The following is a 22,292-nucleotide window of genomic DNA, read 5'->3' on the forward strand; positions in this document are numbered from 1 at the left end:
ATTTCTGTATTTTTATAGATGTATATATGAAATAAAATTATTTTTATTTTAAGGCAGGGCAAGAACTTTTTTTTTAGGACAAGAAAATTTTTAAACACAAAATTCTTTCCTGCCTCCAGCTAATTTGGGGATACTTTAGACGCTCCCTGAAGCATCCCAGAGAGAGATTAAAACAATTAGGATTGTTTGGTATGTTGGGTTATATGGGAAGCATTGCCTAGTGGAGTGGAGATAAACCTTCTCAGGTTGCACTGTATGGATAAAATGTCATTAATATAAATATTCTTATAAATTATATAAAATTTCTAAAATTGGCTATGTTCTGGTATAATGCTACCAGTCATAATTCTAATTATGATCTTAAAATGTTGTACGTCATAGCAATAACTAAGTTTTTTTGTCAATTGCATTGTAATCAGATCTCTGCTGCTGCTGCTAAGTCACTTCAGTCGTGTCCGACTCTGTGCGACCCCATAGACGGCAGCCCACCAGGCTCCCCCGTCCCTGGGATTCTGTAAGAACACTGGAGTGGGTTGCCATTTCCTTCTGCAATGCATGAAAGTGAAAAGTGAAAGTGAAGTCGTTCAGTCGTGTCCGACCCTCAGCGACCCCATGGACTGCAGGCTTGCAGGCTCCTCCATCCACGGGATTTTCCAAGCTAGCTATACCTTTAAAGTCTTTTGTCATTCTAAGACATTACTTTGATGTCTTTGCAAAAATGCCTCATCTACAAGAAGATTCATAGAATTTTTTTAAGACTTATTTTTAAAAATATTTATTTATTTTTGCTGTATCAGGCCTTAGTCGTGGCTAACAGGTTCTTTTCAGCTTGTGGACTTCTCTCTAGCTGTGGAAGGTAGGCTCAGTGGTTGTGGCATGTGAGCTTGGTTGCCCTGTGGTATGTGAGAATCTTAGTTCCCTGACCAGGGATAAAATCCACATCCCCTGCATTGGAAGGTGGATTCTTAACCACTGTACCACCAGAGAAGCCCCTTAATTGAATTATTAAAAGGATACTCTATGTTTATTTCTGAAGTTTATCACAGTAATCTATTTTTGGATACAGATCAGATGCCTCATGACCTGCAACCAGAAGATTATTCACATTGGAAAAGACATCAGATAAAGGACTGTCCACAGCCTTGTTGGAAGGGGCCATATCAGCCCTTCTCTCTTAAATGGACTGAAACTCCTGTTTCTGACACCCTCTTAGACTGAGACCAGCAGTACCAGACCAGGACAAGAAGAAGACAACATCCGAAGTAGACAGCTTCCAAGATGCCGAACCAGACCTGTGTAATAATTACTTTGAGACTTGATCACACTTTTGTTTGTGAACCAAACATTACTTTCTTGAGCTCAGGCTTATGCAAATGTCAAAAATCAACCCAGTTGCTAGATTTATGGTTGATTACCTATGTCCAGTATTTCTGGGTTGCCTCAGTGGATCTCTCCCCTCCAAGGTTCTAATTGGAAGGCCCTTATCGATTTTAGCTTAGAAGAAAGGAATTCTGGTACCATGCAAGTACTGATGATAATCACTCTTATGAAATGGGACACTCTTACATTAAACTCTTATGTTTAATCTATCTATAAATATTCCTTTTCACTAGATATTAAATATATTGAGTAGCTCCTAACAGAACCCAATAGATTTATGGAACAAATTTATGGCCTTAGCTATTCCCAGGTTGGTTAGGAAGATGAACAATTGGTTTTCCTTAGGCTCAAGGTCACCTATGGGTAGCCTTGAAAATAGTCCCTGCCAACCTGTCTTTAATTTGGCCTGCTAGGTTCATTTGGGCTACCCAGGTGGCGCTAGTGGTAGAGAACCTGCCTACCAGTACAGGAGACGTGAAAGATGGGTTCGATCCCTGGGTTGGGAAGGGATGGCAATCCACCCCAGAATTCTTGCCTAGAGAATTCCATGGACAGAGGAGCCTGGTGGGCTACGGTCCATAGGATTGCAAAGAGTCGAACATAACTGAAGCGACTTAATATACACACCTGTTCAATTAGTGTTTCAGTGGTATGATTATTTGGTCATGATATTTGTTTCTTCACTTGGAATAGAATATGTCATTATTTATAAAGAGGCATCAACAAAATTCAGCCAGTAAGCTTTAAATGGTAGTAACCATCATTGGGCTTGTCAGATGGCTTCCGGCCTGCCAAGCAGGTGACATGGATTCGATCCCTGGGTTGGGAAGATCCCCTGGAGAAGGAAATGACAACCCACTCCAGTATTCTTGCTTGGGAATTCTATGGACAGAGGAGCCTATAGGCTACAGTTCATGGGGTCACAAAGACACAACTTAGAAACTGAGCATGCACGCATGAAACCAAGTCATTAGTTTGTTCAGTTAAGAAGTTTCCATGATGAGGAAAGCAGTCCTATAGGGGCAACTTGCACTATCACACACAGTGAATATATTCACATATATTTATATATGCTTTGACCTTCAAGATTTGTGTTTTTATACCTGATGAGTCTTCTAATGTAACCTGCCTTATGACACATAAGAAAAATCAAATTTCCACTCTGAATGATCCTCTTTCCAGTTTAAGTGAAATGTTAGGAAGATGGTTTGATTCAGGCGGATGTTGGCTTAAATCTTTGCTAATGATAGTTACTCCTACATTTTAATAACAGTTTGTGTAACTTAAAAAATATTAATAGTAGTTTCTTGCCTTTATGTTGTGTATCACCTACTCCCATTTAGAAAATATCCAAACCATTTGAAACTATTAATCACATCCATATTCTCTATAAAATAATGGACATGCACAGTATACATGCAAGGGAAAACTGGCATAAGTCCTATTGGACCACTTGAAATTAACTGTCAGTCCTTGCCAGACATCCTACCAGTACAACTCCCCTAAGAGAAAAGAAAGAACTGGGCTATTAGGAACCGGCATCGAGGGACATGGTATACCACAGGAGGTAACCAACCATCCTAGCATCAAGGGACCAAATATTTGATCACCTTTTGATTAATTATCAAAAGAGAGAATTGATGAAATAAAGTTATTTTTAAGACAGGACAAGAAAAATGTTAAACATAAAATTCTCTCCCTGCCCGTTTGAGCCACCACCCCTTCCCCTTTAGCATGCCTTGTGCACCTGCGTTATACATTAACTAGATCCCCTTAGAAGACACAGGAATGCTCATTCACCAAAAAAAAAGCTATTTCCTCCTGGTACCAACAGGTAACACCTTAGGAGATAACATTCCTTTCTCAATCCTGTAAGGGGTCACAATAAGCCACTACTCACCTTGTTGGACTATGTAAACTGTCAATATATTATTTTGATGTATAACCCTTTGTCTCAAAAAACTTATATATTTATATATGCTTTGACCTTCAAGATGCAGAATAGTCCTCAGAGCTCTCAGAACGCTGCATGTATGCTAAGTTGTTTCAGTCATGTCTGACGCTTTGCCACCCTGTGGACTGTAGTCCGTCAGGCTTCTCTGTCCAAGGGATTCTCCAGGCAAAAATGTTGGAGCAGGTTGCCATTTCCTTTATCTCCTGGGTAATAATTTGCAGGTTGGCCTGAACAAAGTTTTCCATTTATTTCTTAAATCGACTACTAATTTTTTTCATTGTCATGCTGGGATATGCATGCAAAATTTCTGGAAGGACACACAAGGCCCTATCAACAGTGGTGGCTTCTAGACTCTAGAAAATGGGAACACCAGCTAGGAAAAAGGATTTTACTTTTTTATTTGTACTTTTCTGGGTTAATTGGGTTTCTGTGAATTTATGTAATGCATTTTTAAATGTATTTATAGTGTATTTAAATGTATTTAAAATACTAACATTTAAAACAAAGGTATATCTCTGCACAATTTTTTGAAATGAATAAAACAAATGTCCACACATGTATCATGTGAAGTTTATCAATTATAAAATTAATCAAAATAAATGCATTATGTTTGAAAGGCATGTGAAGGCTAGATTTTATTTCATTCTACATAAATTCATAAGATTGCATAATCTCTGAGGAACGATAAGCAAACATAAATTAAACATTACTACTTCTAATAGTTTCAGTTCAGTTCAGTCGCTCAGTCGTGTCCAACTCTTTGCGACCCCATGGACAATATCATACCAGGCCTCCCTGTCCATCACTAACTCTTGGAGTTTACTCAAACTCATGTCCGTTGAATTGGTGATGTTATCCAACCATCTCATCCTCTGTCGTCCCCTTCTCCTCCCACCTTCAATCTTTCCCAGCATCAGGGTCTTTTCAAATGAGTTGGTTTTTCACATCAGGTAGCCAAAGTGTTGGGGTTTGGCTTCAACATCAGTCATTCCAATGAATATTCAGGACTGATTTCCTTTAGGATGGATTGGTTGGATCTCCTTGCAGTCCAAGGGACTCTTAAAAGTCTTCTTCAACACCACAGATCAAAAGCATCAACTCTTTGGCACTCAGTTTTCTTTACGGTCCAACTCTCACATCCATACATGACCACTGGAAAAACCATAGCCTTGACTAGACGGACCTTTGTTGGCAAAGTAATGTCTCTGCTTTTTAATACGCTGTCTAGGTTGGTCATAACTTTCTTTCCACGGAGCAAGCGTCTTTTAATTTCATGGCTGCAGTCACCATCTGCAGTGATTTTGGAGCCCCCCAAAATAAAGTCTGTCACTGTTTCCCCATCTATTTGCCATGAAGTGATGGGACCAGATGCCATGATCTTAGTTTTCTGAATGTTGAGTTTTAAGCCAACTTTTTCACTCTCCACTTTCGCTTTCATAGTAGTTTAAATAATTTCAAAACAAAAATTACCCAAAATTTTGTCAAAATTATATAGCAAAATTTCATATTTGATTTAGAATATGATATTTTATTTATTTATTTATGACCTGGTAGCTTTCAGGATCTTAGTTCCCTGACCAGGGATAGAACTTGTGTTCCCTGCAGTGGAAGCACAGAGTCCTACCCATTGGACTGCCAGGGAATTCCCTGGCCTGTGATATTTTAATGTTTACACGATACTACAAAGGATCTAACAATGTCTAGAGTACAAGAGGTTCTTACAAAGGATCTGAGGGTACTCCTCTGATAATCCAGTGGTTAAGACGCCACCTTCCAATGCAAGTGAGACGGGTTCCATCCCTGATCGGGGAAGTAAGACCCCACATGCTACAGGGCAACTAATCCTGTGCACAACAAAGACCCAGCACAACCAACATAGGAAACAAAGGACCTATGTAGCAGTAACTCCAAACTATATACAAAATAATTTGTATCTAGTTCTGCCTATGATATTTGACCGAAGACCATTTGCTGTGAAATAAGGAATGACAAACTTGTTATGAGAGGAAGTTGTTGAAAGGAAGTCACTCCTTCTTTCTGACTAGACAATCTATGCATGCACTCTCCTTCCTCCCCCTGTCAGTGTGACTATTGTCTTCCCTCCTTACCTTGACTTTGGAACTCAGGTCATCTCCCAGGCAAGAGAGCACTACTAGAAAGCAATCATATGTCTGCTGGTAAGCCACATAAGGTCTGCTTTTCTTTCCTCCCTCTTCATCAAAAAAGGTATGTTTTTCAAAAGGTGGATTGGATTGTGAGTTATAACTCAATTAAAAAAATAATAATTTTCACGCTGGAAGAGGAAGGACAAACATAGGTAAGAAACTTGAAATACCACCATGGGGAGCTTATTTGAGATATTTTGCCATGTTGAACAAACTAAAATTTCTAATCCTGATACCAAGAGGTAGTGAAAGAAATAGCTAATATTGTAAAAACCGCAAATAGAAATATTATAAAAATTGACAATGGAAAAAGTATCAGAGGGTAAAGGACTGATTTTCAAGAGTGACAAAGGGCTTCTTTTAAAGACAGAGGATACAATCTAGATGTCCATTGACAGATGAATAGATAAAGAAATTGTTGTACATATATACAATGGAATATTGCTCAGCCACAAAAAGGAACAAATTTGAGTCAGTTGTAATGAGTGGAATGAACCTAAAGTCTGTCATACAGAGTGAAGTAAATCAGAAAGAGAAAAACAAATATTGTATATTAACACATATATACAGAATCTAGAAAAATGGTACTGATGAATCTATTTCAAGGCAAGAATAGAGATGCAGACATAGAGAATGAACGTGTGAACCCAGCGGGGGAAGGAGAGGGTGGGGTGAACTGAAAGAGTGGCACTGACATATATACACTGCTGCTGCTGCTGCTGCTAAGTCACTTCAGTTGTGTCCGACTCTGTGTGACCCCATAGACGGCAGCCCACCAGGCTCCCCGTCCCTGGGATTCTCCAGGCAAGAACACTGGAGTGGGTTGCCATTTCCTTCTCCAATGCATGAAAGTGAAAAGTGAAAGGGAAGTCGCTTAGTCGTGCCTGACTCTTCGCGACCCCATGGACATATATACACTACCATGTGTAAAATACAAAGCTAGTGGGAAGGTGCTGTATAACAGAGAGCTCAGCCTGGTTCTCTGTGACGACCTAAAGAGGTGGGGGGGAGGTGGTTGGAGTAGGAAGGAGGCTCAAGAGAGAGGGGATATATGTATACTTACAGCTGATTCACACTGGTGTACAGCAGAAACTAACACATTGGAAAGCAATTATCCTCCAATTAAAAATAAATTTAAAAAAATAATAAAGGATTGACCAGACCTGCTTAGTTTAAAATAGTTGCCTATTTAGAGAGTAAGACTAGGGCATAAAGCAGGTTGGTTTGTTTGCCTGTTTCATTCTAAACATTTGGTACTACTTTTAAATTAAATCTATATAATTAATAAATTTTACCCTCCAAAGTTTTTCACATGGGAAAATATGAGACCTTAAAAACTATGATCTTCAAATCTTCAATGACTCCTGGAAGATTTGGGGTAGATTATTACAAAATGTTTAATGAGCACTTAAAGGAATTGGCCTTAAGTGCCAACTTGGATCCACTATGGACAAGTTGTTTATTCAAGAAACATTTATTGTCTACCCACTTGATCCCAGTCACTCTCCAAGGCACTAGCAAAATGAAGCAGAAAACAAAACAGCACCTTTCTGCTTCTTGTGGAACTCCAGGGAAGAAAACAAACAATAACAACAATTACAGCATAATTACAACTTGTGATAAGTGCTATGAAAGAAAACACAGGGATTCATGTGAGAACATGATTAGAGGAACTAGCCTCATTGCAGAAGAGGGCAGTGCTACAGAAATTCTCTGTGAGCCAGCCACATGTAATCTGAGCCCCACAGATGAATAGAATTTAGGTAAGAAGTATTGCTACAGAGACAATCTGAAAACCACAAGTGAAAAGGCATGAGGCAGCAATAAACCTGGCATGCAGAGGAACAGAGAACAAACTGAGGTGGCTATAGGTCAGAAGGCAGTAGACAGAAGGCAGAGTGCAAGAGCGAGCCTCTCCAGGAACCTAGGGGCTGTATCACACAGACACTAACTAATGCTGTTTCCTTTTTTGACGTGATTACTGGGCAGGTAAATTAAAGAAATCCAAAGACACACTAAATTTGTTTTCAGTGAGTCAACTGATCAATATGCTTGGGACAAACCAGTTATCCAACAACCAAAAAACTGAAAAGGTTAGCCACTTGGTTGTGTCCAACTCTTTTGACCCCATGGACTGTAGCCCACCAGGCTCCTGTCCATGGGATTCTCCAGGCAAGAACAGGGGATCTTCCCGATTCAGGGATCGAACCTGTGTCTCTTGCATCTCCTGCATTGGCAGTCAGATTGTTTACCAGTGCACCACCTGGCTTCCCACGAAGGGAAGGTTCTCAACCAGTGAGGCTCTGCAACAGAAGCAGATCATGGAAAAGCTGTCAGCTTAAGACTGTTTTCAGACCATACTCTTCATGTCTTGACATCAAGTCCTTCCTTGAAGAGTGATCTGGGAAAAAAAAAAAAAAAGAGTGATCTGGGTTTGCATCTCCTTACCCATCTCACCACTGCATTTAGAACACAAAGACACCAAGAACCTAAACAGTTTGGTTCCTGCCTACCTCTCTTCCACTTGCTTCTATTGAAAATGTGTTTCAGATACACTAGCCACCTTCTTTTCTTTAAACTTTTTAATACAATTTTTAGAGGCTACTTTCCATTTAAGTTATTTAACCTTCCTGTTTGTTGAAGCTTATCCCCTCCTCAGGGCTTTTGTGTTAGCTATTCCTCTTGCCTGAAATGTCACACTTGCCTGAGTTACCTCCTTCTAATGCTGCCTGTCACCGTCCTTGTTACTTCCTAACTGGTGGCCCTGTTTCACTTTCTCATGCACTTAAGTAAAATTATCTAGATTGCTTGTTTATATCTGTCTCATCAACTAAAACATAAATTCAGCAAGGCTGTGGATCTGATCTGTTTTATTCAATCCTCAATCCCAATCAGTACCTGGAATACAGTAGACCTTCAAGAAATATTTGTTAATTTGAATCAGATAAGGTGTAGAAATGTATGTTCAATGATACTATAGATAGCTAGCTATAGTTATAGCTAGTCAAACATTTTTACCCAAATAATACTTATTAGTATATCAAAGTTAACCTGAAGGGAGATCTCTAGTTGGCTGACACAAATCTGTCTGGTCTTGTCAAACAGTTAAAAGTCAATGATTTCTGTAGACACAGATGATGAAATTTCTGATGACACAAAGCCGAGAGTTCTGAAATCACCTAAGCCAACCCCTCCAGGCTACAGTTCATGGGGTTGCAAAGAGCCAGACATGACTGAGCAACTAACATTTTCAAGCTACCTTTCCAGCCCCCCAGACACACCCCTACCCTCACCACATATAAGGAACAGGCTCGCTCCCTCCCCTTTAGGGAAGCCAGCAACCAAGCAAACCTGTGATTTGTTCTCCCTCCCACTGTTTTGGAAGGGCCCTATAAAGCCTTGCTTTTAGAGGAAAAAAAAAAAAAGCTGGGAATATTGGTGGCTGACACACTGGATGACAGGATTCAGGTTCAAAAGCAGCTGAAAGTCCATCAAAAGTAGAACGAATAAGCATATATCTTACTCATACAATGAATTACTGCACAGCAATGAAAATGAGTGAACTGCTGCTATCTGCAATATGAAAAACTTTACAAAGATGATATTGAGGGAAATAAACCAGAGACATAAAGAAGAATATGCATTGCATTATTCTATTTCTGTATATTTCAAAACCAAGGGAAACTATTCTATGGTGCTAAAAGTCAGGACTGGTTCTCTTGAGGAAGGAGGAAGGGAGCAATGATGGGGGGAGATGAAGAAGGATTTTGAGGTGCTGCTAGTGTCTATTTCTTGACCTGGGCAACGGTTATATGGATGTGTTTATTTTGCAATAACTCACTGATCTGTGTACTTATGATTTGTTCATTTTATATGTGTAATATACATCAATTTTAAATTGAAGCATAAAAGAGACGTGGGAAATCTTTTTTATTAAAAGCTCAATGTGCAGTTCCTAATTTTGAATGAGAGAATTTTAATATTTTGCCAGTTAGAATTATAATTGGTATTAATTTGCAGTAAATAATCTTTATTATGTTTAAGTAGTTTCCTTTGATTTCTTGTTTCACAGAGGTTTTCTTAGAATGGTTGCTGAATAGACTGCAATACCGCTGCAGGGATGTGGAGTGAAGAGTATTTTCATGTAGCTGTTATTATAGCCTTTTTGGCAAGCAATAGCTGCAACAGCTATTATTTCAAAAATGTGACCCAGCAATCTCAGTTCTGGGGATGGCTTGTGGGATCTTAGTTCCCCCATCAGGGATCAAACCTACGCCCCATGCAGTGGAAGCACAAGCGCTAACCACTGGACCACTGGGGAATTCCCTCAATAAAACTACTGAAATAAAGACAACGAAGTTCTATATAGATGTACAAGGATACTTTGGCACACTGTTTCAACAGGCAACACACACACACATTATATGGGGACTTCTCTGGTTGTCCAGTGGTTAAGACTTTGTCTTACAATGCAGGGAGCGCAGGTTCGATTTCCGGTAGGGGAGCTGAGATCCCACATGCCTCTCGGCCAGAAACTCGGCCAGAAAATCAAAACATAAAACAGAAGCAATATTGTAACAAATTCAATAAAGACTTTGAAAATGGCCCACATCAAAAAAAAAAAATCTTAAAAAAAATACTATGTATGCCATCAATAGGGGAAAGGTTGCAAATTTTTTTTTTACTATATCCACATTTGTTTTTCAAACTTTAAACTTTTTATTTTGTATTGGTGTATAGCTGATTAGCAATGTTGTGGTACTTTCAGTATATCCACATTTTGAAATACCCATTAAAGGACTTCCCTGGTGGTTCAGTGGCTAAGACTCCACACTTCCAGAGCAGGGGGCATGCATGGGTTTGAATCCTGGTTGGGGAACTAAGATCTCACATGCCATTTGTTTCAACCAAAAAATGAACATAAAATAAAAGTTTTGTGTACTTAAAAAAGATAGAGAGAAGCATCCATTAAAAGGAATACATTTGTACTCTGACAATTGATTTAGAGGGATTTTAGATGAGAAACTGTTTTAAATAAAAAAGAGAAAAAAGAAATCACTTTTTTTAAATGACAAAAAAACCCTATATTGAATATGTGTACATTTGTATTTGTCTACACTTAATCACGGAGAAGGCAATGGCACCCCACTCCAGTACTCTTGCCTGGAAAATCCCATGGATGGAGGAGCCTGGTAGGAGCCTGCAGTCCATGGGGTCGCTAAGAGTCGGATAAGACTGAGTAACTTCACTTTCACTTTTCACTTTCATGCATTGGAGAAGGAAATGGCAACCCACTCCAGTGTTCTTGCCTGGAGAATCCCAGGGACGGGAAGCCTGGTGGGCTGCTGTCTATGGGGTCGCACAGAGTCGGACACGACTGAGCAACTGAACTGACTGACTGACTGACACTTAATCATATGAGAATATAGAAAATTGTTAACAATTAGATTGATAAAATGGTTATTTGTGGGGTAGGAATTGATGGGGTGACAGAGGATGTGCAAAAGGAAGTCAAGGGAGAAAAAAAAATTAAGAACCAAATGATTTTTTGGAAAGCTCTATATGAGCCAATAATCTCACATCACAGGAGAAAAATCAAATGCAGTCATAGGGACATTAACAGATTACATTGTGTCCAAATCAAAGGACATAATAATCGCAGTGTACTTTATGTTGTTCAGATCAAATCTAACATATTGTATATGTTTCTGTATAAAATATTAAAAATAAAACAAATATCCCCCTCCCCCGCAAAGAGAAATGTATTTTCTTGTTATACGACAATTGGTTAAGAATCAGGCAAGCGTAGCTTCCAGTTTCTTTTCAGCCACTTACTTAGCTATGTGACCTTGGGCAAATTACTTAATTCCTCTATGCCCTAGTTTCTTCATCTGTACAATGAGGATAATTATAGCTTCTATCTCTCGGGATTACTGAGGATAATAATATACACATGCCAGGACCTGGTGTCTAGGTGAAACTCAATAAAAATAATTAATGTTGTCATTGTTATTAGAATAAATATTTATTGTGAAAATTAGAATTTACACATAAGCAAACATGAAAACATAACCATAAGTTGCCTTCTGGAGTTAACTATTGTTAATTTTTGGATATTTATGCATTTATCAATGTGATCTGAAAAATAATCAAATTGAAGGACATAATAATCAATAGCTGGTGATAGCTTAGGACGAATTAGCAGTCACCAAATGTTTAAAGGGCTGTTTTACAGAAGAGGGGTAGACATATTCTATGAGGCTGCAAATAATCACAGCAAGAGGCAAGGGTTACAACGAGAGCTGTCCAGCAACGGAATGGGCTGCCCCACACCATAGGGAACTCCTTGTTACAACAATAGTCTTAGCTGGCGACCATTTGTCAGAAAAGTGATGAAAGAGAGGTCAAGCTAAATGGCTTCTAAAACTCTTCCTAACACTTTATGACCAAGAAATACTTGCTGGATGTATATATATATGATTCACAGCCTACATATGACAATTTGTGTGGTTCTTACTGTTTAATACTAGGTGGTAAGAACAGTTCCAAATATATCCCATGAAAGTTAATAGGAAATTCTTAGCATAGATCAGATAGTACCTCTCTGTCATAGAAAACTGAGGACGTGCAACTCCACCAATTAATTCCACTCAATATGGAGAAAGAAATCAAAGGCGAGCCTGGAAGGAGTTTATATCTTATCTTCAGGTACTGTTTGTCTGCTTTCTTAATACTTGGAGTCTCTTCCTGGAAAAAATTTCTGATCTGGCAAAAATTCATAGTAATTACTTAGGGGAAAGGAAAAAGAAGAAACAAACAAAAAATAGATTAATGTAGTTGGGAAAAATTTTAAGAACATGGTGTTGATGGGAGAGAAGACTAAATGTCCCTATAAGACCCACCCAAGTGCTTTTGATGTCTGACCAATTATTATCTTATTATTCTTCCTGCTATAGATACAGTCACAATTTATGTAACAGGATGTTTAAAAAGATTAAAGAGAAGCTGTAGTAGCGTTCTAAGATGATAAGAGTCCCTAGAAAATGTATTTATGGACGTTTAGAATATAAGTTCCTGTATGTTCTTAGAATAAACCATCTATTTGTTTTTCTTTTTTTAAAGAAACAAGTCAAATTTGAATTTCAATATGGCTGCTTCCTGTCCACAAGTGATATAGAAATAATAGAGCAAAGCGAGCAAACAAATAATAAGAGGGGATGGCGGTATTTTGTAATCTGTGATCTGTGCTGGTTTTTAATCAGGTTTTGGGCCCAAAATATTTTATCCCTATATTACATAAATGTTTTCAATTCATCTGTATTAAATCTATGCATGGGGAAACAAATTATTCTGAGACTTTCCTGGTGGTCCAGTGGTTAAGACCCCACATTTTCACTATAGGGGGCACTAGGTCGATCCCTGGTCGAGCATCTAAGATCTTGCGTGCTGCACAGCGTAGCCAAAAAAAAAAATTATTCTATTGTTCAAGCACGAGAGCTGTGTGGAGTTTGTGATTCCAGTGACTCAACGTGAACATAATGAAAGTTAAACAATTTTCGGTAGAGGATTTTGTGAATAGAAGTTGAGATGAATCAAACTGATTTTCTGTTAGAAGAGTGTTATAAAGGTGTCTCAAACATAAAGAATGACTCATTGATATTCAAACCTCTGCCTTGTGGGCTCTCTCTTATTTTACCACATAAATTGGCACTGGGTACCCCATGAAAGGGCTTTAGGGCATGGTTTCAGAATTTCTGACCGAGGTCTTATGTACATTGTTTGCTAATGTCAACTCTTTCTCTTAGTAACCTAGGTCAACACCTTGTGTGGGGACTTCCCTGGTGGTCCGGTGGTGAAGACCCCGCACTTCCAATGCAGGGGACACGGGTTCGATCCCTGGCCAAGGAAGATCCCACATGCCTCAGAGCACCTAAGACCATGCGCCACAACTACTGAGCCTGTGTGCTGCAACTCCTGAAGGCTGAAAGCTCTAGAGCTGTGCTCTGCAACGAGAGAAACCACTGCAATGAGAAGCCCACGCGCTGCAACTGAGAAAGCCCACGTGCAGCAACCAAGACCCAACAACCAAAGATAAATCAATAATTAATTAAAAAAATACCTACTGTGGGCTTGCACACTCTCCCTCTGTACATGTGTATGTATTTACTTATTTATCATTTTTTCTGACTTTTTTTTTCTGTTGTGAGTAAGATATAGACATGATACCATTTTCCCCTAAGTACTTCAGTGTATATTTCCTAAAAACAAGGACAATATCTTTCATAACCACAGTGCAATTATGGAAATTAAGAAGTCAATACTGATTTAATAATATTATCTAATCTATAAATTCATTCAAATTTTGCTCAATTGTTCCAATAATGTCCATTAGAGTAAAAGAAAAATACAAATCATACATTGCATTATGTTGTCAAGTATCTTTAGTCTCCTTTAATCCGGAAGAAATTTTCCACATTCTTTCTTTCGTGACCTTGAAATATTTGAAGAGTTACAAGTCAGTTATTTTGTAGAGAGTTCCTCAACTTGGGTTGTTGGATGTTTCCTCATGATTAGCTTCAGGTTACGCATTCTAAGCAGGAATAACACAGAAGTGATGTGATCTGAGTATGTAATATTAGGAGTTGAATTGTTCTTTTTAAATGATTTGTTAAGGTAGAGCCTGCCAGGTGTCTCTATTTTAAAATTACTATTTTTCCTTTAAAGTTAATTATTTCATAGGGAGATACTTTGAGACTACATAAACTTTTTGTTTCTCAACAAACTTTACCCACTAGTTTTAGTATCCATTGATGACTCGCCAGAGTCAGTGTTACTATAGTGATTGCCAAATGGGGATTTTTATAATTCTATCATTCCCACTGTATTTTTTAGTTGGCATTCTACCACAAGGAAAAATGTTCTCTTCTCTATGATTTGTTTGCCAATTTATTTATACCATTATGATGCATAAATTCTTATTTTATTCAGTGGGTATCTGTTATTGACACTATTATGATGCTAAAATTGTCCCTGATTTGCATAGTGGTGGTCCAGTACTCTAGTCTGGAAAACCCCATGGGCAGAGGAGCCTGGTAGGCTGCAGTCCATGGGGTCGCTAAGAGTCGGGCACGACTGAGCGGCTTCACTTTCACTTTTCACTTTCATGCATTGGAGAAGGAAATGGCAACCCGCTCCAGTGTTCTTGCCTGGAGAATCCCAGGGATGGGGGAGCCTCGTGGGCTGCCGTCTCTGGGGTCACACAGAGTTGGACACGACTGAAGCGACTTAGCAGCAGCAACAGCAGCAGTCCTTTCCAACTGTCCTTTTGACATGTCTCCAAAATTCTTTAAGCTTCCTGACTTTATGACACAATATATTTCAGGTTTTTCTTATATTTTCCTAGCCCGGGCCCTGAAGTAAGCCACTTACCTAAGAAATCCTGGTTTCTGTAGTGGAGAAAAGTATTTAGAAAAATTAATGTTCTAAGTGTACTATTTCATACTGCTGTGTCATAACTTGTAGGTTCTCTCAGAGTACAGGCTCAGGCTCGCTTGTTCTCTCTCTCTCTCTCTCACACACTTATAAAACAATGTGCTCTTATCAATAATTCCAATTCCAGCCCAGTATTGCAGGGTTCATTTTAGCCTTCCCCCTTTCCATGTCACAGCTCACTTCTCTGGCAGTGAGAAATCTGTGGAACCAGTCTTTTTTTTTTTTTGGAACCAGTCTTGACTACTGCACTTAGCCACCCCTGCATGTACTCTCCTGATTCTCTGATTCACTTCGGCATAATCTCCTGCCATTCTAAAGGCAACCTGTACACACACACTGATGACAGGCCCCAAAGCACCTGAAACCACTGGTGTCTGTGCTACGTTGCCAGTGCTCATTGAGGATGGTGCTGCCTCTGCTTTTGTTTTCGGAGGTGGGGGCCTGATACTGGCCATTACAGACTCTTACAACAGAAATTCCAACTGGCAAAATCACTCTTCACCCTCAGTTTCTTTCACACAGTGACACAGCTGATCTGGAAGGGCTCATATTTTATGGAATGGACTCTTGGGTTTTGCATGCCCTTGATTTTAGTTCCCTTTCCCTAGGGTTCAAATATGAATCTGGTCTGTGCCCAGAATCACTCTTCTTTCCCAACCCTACCTCTCTCCTTTTAACGGGCTCTCTCTTTTTCTAATGAACTCATTCCTAATACTTCACATACATGGAACCTTAGCAGCCAGGCCCTTCAAACATACCAGAAGGCATCAGCTTAAATTCTCAGAACAACTCATTTGTCATTCTTAAATTATTTGCATCAGCAGTTTAATTCAGAAACTCTCTTGAAGACAAGACAATACCACAGAAGCAACACAGAAATGAAAGGACTGCAAATTCCATCCCAAGAATCTCATCCAAGGAAAAGAATTCTCTCGTGATTCGCCTGGCTGGTGGGGGCTGAAGGGAACCTGGAGAATTTTCACTGTGAAGACTGCCCTGGGCTATATTTATCACAATGACACTATTGTCCTGCCATGCCTCTTGGAACACTATCATCAGGAAGCGAATGCTAAACTGTTTTCCCAGAGGTGCTAATGGACACCTAATCTATCGTTCCTTCATTGCTCTTGCCAACTGCAGGCCTCTGCAGAAAGACCAGTTAGCAAAGTAGTCTGTGGCTATGAGGCTGAAGGGTATTAACTAATTTGCACATAAAATAAGCCCAAATATAATGACCTTGATGGCATTAATATTCTCTCTCTATTGAGTTAACTGGTCATAGACTGGGTGGTGGTGGTGTTCTGTCACTCAGTCGTGCCCAACTCTTTGCAACCCCACTGACTGCAGCATGCCAGGCTTCCCTGTCCTTCACCATCTCCTGGAGTTTGCTCAAACTCATGTCCATTGAGTCAATGATGCCATCTAACCATCTCATCCTCTGTTGTCCCCTTCTCCTCCTGCCTTCAATCTTTCCCAGCGTCAGGGTCTTTTCCAATGAGTTGTCCCTTCAGACTGGGTATGTTTGAACATTTCCTTACTAAATGGATATTTAATAACATGCAATTACTATGAGTTGAGATAAAATCTCCTGGTTACATGGAAAATGTGCATGCAGATAATTCTGAATTAAATCCAGAGTATATTAAATCTTCAGTATTATAGACATTAACAATAGGCTCTTTACCATGGATATTGAAATTGTTTCCTTTACTAGAACGTAAGCTTCATGAGGGCAGGGAGCTTTGTTTTGCTCATTACCCTATTCTGAGTATGAGTATGCCTGACTTAAAGTTGTGTGTGTGTTAGTCGCTCAGTTTTGTCTGACACTTTGTGACCCCATGGACTATAGCCTGCCAGATTCCTCTGTCCATGGACTTCTCCAGGCAAGAATACTGGAGTGGGTTGCCATGCCCTTCTCCAGACTTAAAGTTGAAGCTCAATAAATATTTGTTGAACAAATAAAAATGTTTGGTGGCATGATAGAAGAAATTTTTAAATTATTAAACTCTATCCTCACGAGGGGAAATGGGAATTGCATGCCTCCTCTCAGATGGTGAAGAATCTGCCTGCAATGCAGGAGACCCAGGTTCGATTCCTGGGTCATGAAGATTCCCTTGGAGAAAGGAGTGGCTACCCACTCCAGTATTCTTGCCTGGAGAATTCCATTGACAGAGGAGCCAGGTGGGCTACAGCCCATGGGGTTGCAAAGAGTTAGACATGACTGAGTGACTGACACTTTCTGAAGACATAAGAAATTATTTAAAACAGCAACAACAACAGAACACCATTCTAATGAGACATATCTGTGGGATGAATTCCCTTTATAAGCAGGTTAAGAGCTTTAGTTTAGATTTTATGTTGTTTCTGTGATCTAACATTTGCCCTTGAAAGGTATGTATATGTGTATGCATCTGTGTTCCAGCAGTAACTGGCTGGTCAATTTTAAAGATAAAGAGACATATTTGCTACTCACAGTGGTGAGAAGACTTAAGTAGGAATCATACTTGGAGGACCCATGTGCCCACTTGGACTATTCTGTGAGAGATATCTGAAGCATTTGGTTTTTTTGGACTAAATAACTCAGACTCAGAGGATGAGCCACTGGGAGCAGCAAGAGAGAGCTACTGGGATGAGACCAACTCCTTGGATACTGGTTAGAGGTTCCCAAAGTAGGTGGACAGCCACACAGCAGAGGTTAGGAAATGACAGGGTTCTCAGACCCAAGAGTGTGGTAGAAAGATTATAGACTGGGTTATCTACATGTCAATCATCTAGGAAAGATGTAGCTAGTGTCTTGTTTGCTTTCCTGGGACTATTAGAAAGGTCACTATGCAGCACTCCCATTGGTACCCTAAAACTAGGATCTATAAAAAAATCTAGCAATCAACTATAACAAATCTCCTTTTGTTCTTCAGCTCTGGACTTCCTCTTATGGAGGTGGTGGTGGTGTCAGGGCATTTAATTATGTTGGCCTCCCTTCTACAGTCTTTTTGCAGGTTCACTAGACTAAAACCACTTCTGCAATGAGAGATGTGCAAGTGAAATATGGACTTCATTCTGGAAGCATCAAGTCTATGTTGCCTAAGTTTCTAACTAATGAGATTAAACTGAAGTCTGGATTGGACCTCCACGAAGGCAGCTCAAATAGAGCACCTATCACAGATTTTGCATTGGTTAAAACAATTTTTTTTTTCTTTCCTATACTGTGATTTCTTTAAGTTACTCCATCAATCACTAAGTCTAATAGACCTGCATTCCTTGTGTAGTGGAGGTATGGAGAATAAAGGGATGAAACTGTACAGAGAAGTGTACCGTGCCTCACTTTTATTTGGATGCTGCACCCATCACAGGGAACAACAGTCTGAAAAGAGAACTATCCAGGAGTTCGAGACAGTGATCCACATTGAATGGTGACTCATGATGGAGGAAATAGCTGGTGAAGAGCCTAGGATGCAGTGGGGACTTGGGAGAGTGTGTTAATTCCAACTAGAAGGGGAACAACTCAGAGGAACATGAACCAGTTCCCTCTCCTTCTCCACATACACTAGAGTAAGGAGAGGATCATAATAATTCTAACAATAATTGTGATAACCCCTGTTCTTTCACATAGGCAATATGACGAGTTATTACCTTAGAAAGATGTTATTAGGGGGCGGAAGATGATTATATTCTTCAATATCTTTCCCTCGGCCTAAAACAGCTTTGCACATCATTACTGTTAACCGATCATATGAGGCTTTAGCTAAAATAATCTTATTTTAGAAACTGAAAAGTATCTGATCTTCATGGTCTGAGAAGTAAAGAACTTCTGAGATCAGTTGTGTGAAATCTGGACTATCCCAGACAATTTAGGACATATGGTCACCGCAACTACATAGGTAAACTCATGGACATGTAATTACCTTCATATTCTTGAAATAGTACTAAGTTTCGGCCTCTCCTAACTTAGAGGCTCATTAATGAAGGATTAGGTTACTTTATCTCTTGAAAACTAAAAAGGAAGGTTTAAGTAAGGGGATGCATTAGACTGGCTATGTGTTCAGTTCTGAGTGGTCTTTCGAGGTAATTTGAGAATCTATAGTGGGATCCATACAGGAGAAGGGAGTGGGAAAGTTCCTGCTACTTTTTTCCTTTCACTTTCTAATCATTAAAAATGATTTAGGAGAAAAAAAAAATGATTCAGGAGGTTATTTGCTTAGTGAAGATCAACCCTGCTGAAATTTGTTCCCCATTTTTCTTAGACCTGGATAAATGCCCAACTGCTGAACACAGTATCTTTTAAGGGATTATTCTATTATTATATTAAAGATCTACCGGGGACTTCTCTGGTGGTCCAGTGACTAAGACTCGGCGCTCTCAATGCAGTGAGCCTGGTTTGATCCCTGTGCCAGCATCTAGGGAACTAGATCCCATGTGCCTAAACTAAGACCCGGCATATCCAAATACATACAAATAACAAATATTCTTATAAAAAAGATCAATTTGCAAAATGTTCTGAAATGTGAACTAAGTGTATCTATACTCTCCTATGATGGAGGTCAGCAAAGGTGAACTAAGACCCTCTGCTTTAACAGTGAAGGCCATATTCCACTTTCCAATGTTTCTATTGCTTCAGCCTAGTGAACTTTTACCCACAAAAGTCCTTCTTTGAACAGTCTGATCAAAAATAAGGTCTTTAAAAAATTTTTTTAGATTGTTTACTCACAGCTAAACCTTTAGACAGGAGGCCAACTCCCAGTGGTCAGTTCCAAACAGGTTAACTTTGGGCTGAAGAGATTAAAAAAAAAAACAACTCTGTGACTTTCAAACAGACACATGTGTGATGTCACTATACTTGACTTTGCTCTCCCAAGGTACATTTCAGAGCTGGACTGTGGGTTTAAGAGAAAAACTTGAATGGGCAATTTCTGTCCAGTAGTGAAGTGAGGAGTGCAATTAATGAAGTGGTGACCCACAGATTTGGGTTGGAATGGTTAGACCTGTAGGTGGGAGGAGAGGAAGGGGGGAGGGAAAGTCAGTACAGCTGTGTCGTGTGCCTCCATGATCCTTCATACACAGTCTTCTTCTGATTCCTGAATGTATGTTTATATACTGTGGCTTCCCAGGTGACTTGTGGTAAAGAATCCGCCTGCCAGTGCAGGAGACATGGGTTCCATCCCTGGACTGCGAACAGCCCCTGGAGGAGAAAATGGCAACCCACTCCAGTACTCTTGCCTGGGAAATCCCATGGACAGAGGAGCCTGGCAGGCTACAGTCCATGGGGTCACAAGAGTTGTATACAACTGAACAACTAAAACAACAGCAACATGTTTATGTATTGCTTTTTCAGAATAGGGTCAAGGGTAAGGTTATAAAGGAAAAATAATTATTGTCTTATAAGTCTCATTCTTGTGCTTTAGAAAACTAGGCTTCTCTGAGAAAACTAATAACGTTCAAATGCACACTTCATCCAAGTAACTCTGGTATTTGAGCAGCCATTAGCAAAGAATAAAGATTTCTGCGGGAAATTGCCTGGCAGTTCAGTGGTTGGGACTCAGTGCTTTTACTTGCATGGCTCTTGTTAAATCCCTGGTTGGGGAACTAAGATTTCACAAGATGAAGGGAACAACCAAAAAAATTAAAAAGGGTGTTTTTTTGGTCCAAAATGGGTGGTAGGACAAAGAAAGGAGACTGAAAAACTGTTTGAAAATGATCAAGTTAACTACTGGTAATATTCATAGATTAATTGATTGATTTTTGTAATTTCACACTTATAGGTAAGTAATATTTCCAGGACACCCAAGTATTTGGAACACAGTGCAGGGAATAGATATAAATGAGTAAATAGCCATCAAAAAGCACATACACCTTGCTCCTTAGGAGTTTCAAATGCCTTCATCAGTTCAGTTCAGTTCAGTTGCTCAGTCATGTCCAACTCTTTGCGACTGCAGCACGCCAGGCTTCCCTGTCCATCACCAACTCCTGGAGTTTGTTCAAACTCATGTCCATTGAGTCGGTGATGCCATCCAATCATCTCATCCTTTGTCGTACCCTTCTCTCACCTTCAATCTTTCCCAGCATCAGGGTCTTTTCAAATGAGCTGGTTTTTCACATCAGGTAGCCAAAGTATTGGAGTTTCAGCTTCAGCATCAGTCCTTCCAATGAACATTCAGGACTGACTTCCTTTAGGATGAACAGACAGCAGAGTTTGCTCAGATCATCTAGAACAGGGGTCCACAGCCCCCAGGCCGTGGTACGGGAACCAGGCCTCATAGTAGGAGGTGAATGGCAAGGAGTGAGCAAAGCCAAGTTCAAGATGCTTTGCTTTGCTCACTCACCTGCTGCTCCCCACCCCCCGCTCCCATTCGTGGAAAAATTGTCTTTCATGAAACAAGTCCCTGGGGCCAAAAAGTTGGGAACCGCTGATCTAGGAGACAGTGCAGTCAGCTGGAGCTATTCAGCACAGAAAATAACTGCTGGTTATTAATAATAATGGTAAAGTCCCTACCACTTATTGAGTGCTTATTATGGTCTCCTGGGTACTGCTCTGCATAGCAGGTACAAATGTTATTCCCAATTTATAGTTAAATTTACAGATAAAATCAAGGCACAGATTAAGTAACTTGACAGTTCAGTTCAGTTCAGTTGCTCAGTCGTGTCCGACTCTTTGCGACCCCATGACTCACAGCACGCCAGGCCTCCCTGTCCATCACCAACTCCCGGAGTTCACTCAAACTCACATGTTGTACTTAATAGAAGCAAGTTCAAACCCATCTCTGTCAGACTTTAAAACTTAAGTCTTACCTGTTTTGTTTTATTGCTGTATATTCTAATTCTAATTTTTTCTTAGTATATTTTCAAAAAAAGACAAATCTGTATTCCACATTGATTAAGAGCAAAGGGAACTATTAAAATGTTTTAGGACATTATGAATCTAACATATATATATGTTGGTATTTTAAAAACTTATTTATTTTTGGCTGTGCTGGGTCTTCGTTGCTGCTCGAGGACTTTCTCTAGGTTTGGTGAGTGGGGGCTACTCTCTAGTGGCAATGCTTGGGCTATTCACTGCGATGGCTTCTCTTATTGCTGAACACTGGTTCTAAGGTGTGCAGGCTTCAGTAGTTGCGGCACGTGGGCTCAGTAAATGGGGCTCCTGGGCTCTAAAGTACAGGCTCAATGGTTGTGGTGCATGGGCTTAGTTGCTTTGTGGCATGTGGGATCCTCCCAACCCAGGGATCGAAGACATGTCTCCTGCATTGGCAGGAAGATTCCTTACCACTGAGCCTCCAGGAAAACCCTGTTGGTATTTTAAAAGTAAG

The 22,292-nt window shown here is 39.8% G+C and overlaps 1 long non-coding RNA gene across 2 annotated transcripts in view; it reads right to left on the reverse strand.

The window, feature by feature from the left end:
- Positions 1-22,292, reverse strand: part of LOC133244101 (uncharacterized) — a 62,305-nt gene that overhangs the window by 9,128 nt on the left and 30,885 nt on the right. For both annotated transcript variants that reach the window (XR_009735306.1, XR_009735305.1), the window contains 2 exons: positions 7,709-7,900; positions 5,443-5,627 (listed from right to left, as the gene is read on the reverse strand). This is a non-coding gene — a long non-coding RNA (uncharacterized LOC133244101). The remainder of the gene's footprint in view (positions 1-5,442; positions 5,628-7,708; positions 7,901-22,292) is intronic.

Source organism: Bos javanicus, chromosome 3, assembly GCF_032452875.1.
Source record: "Bos javanicus breed banteng chromosome 3, ARS-OSU_banteng_1.0, whole genome shotgun sequence".
Classification (NCBI taxonomy): domain Eukaryota; kingdom Metazoa; phylum Chordata; class Mammalia; order Artiodactyla; family Bovidae; genus Bos; species Bos javanicus.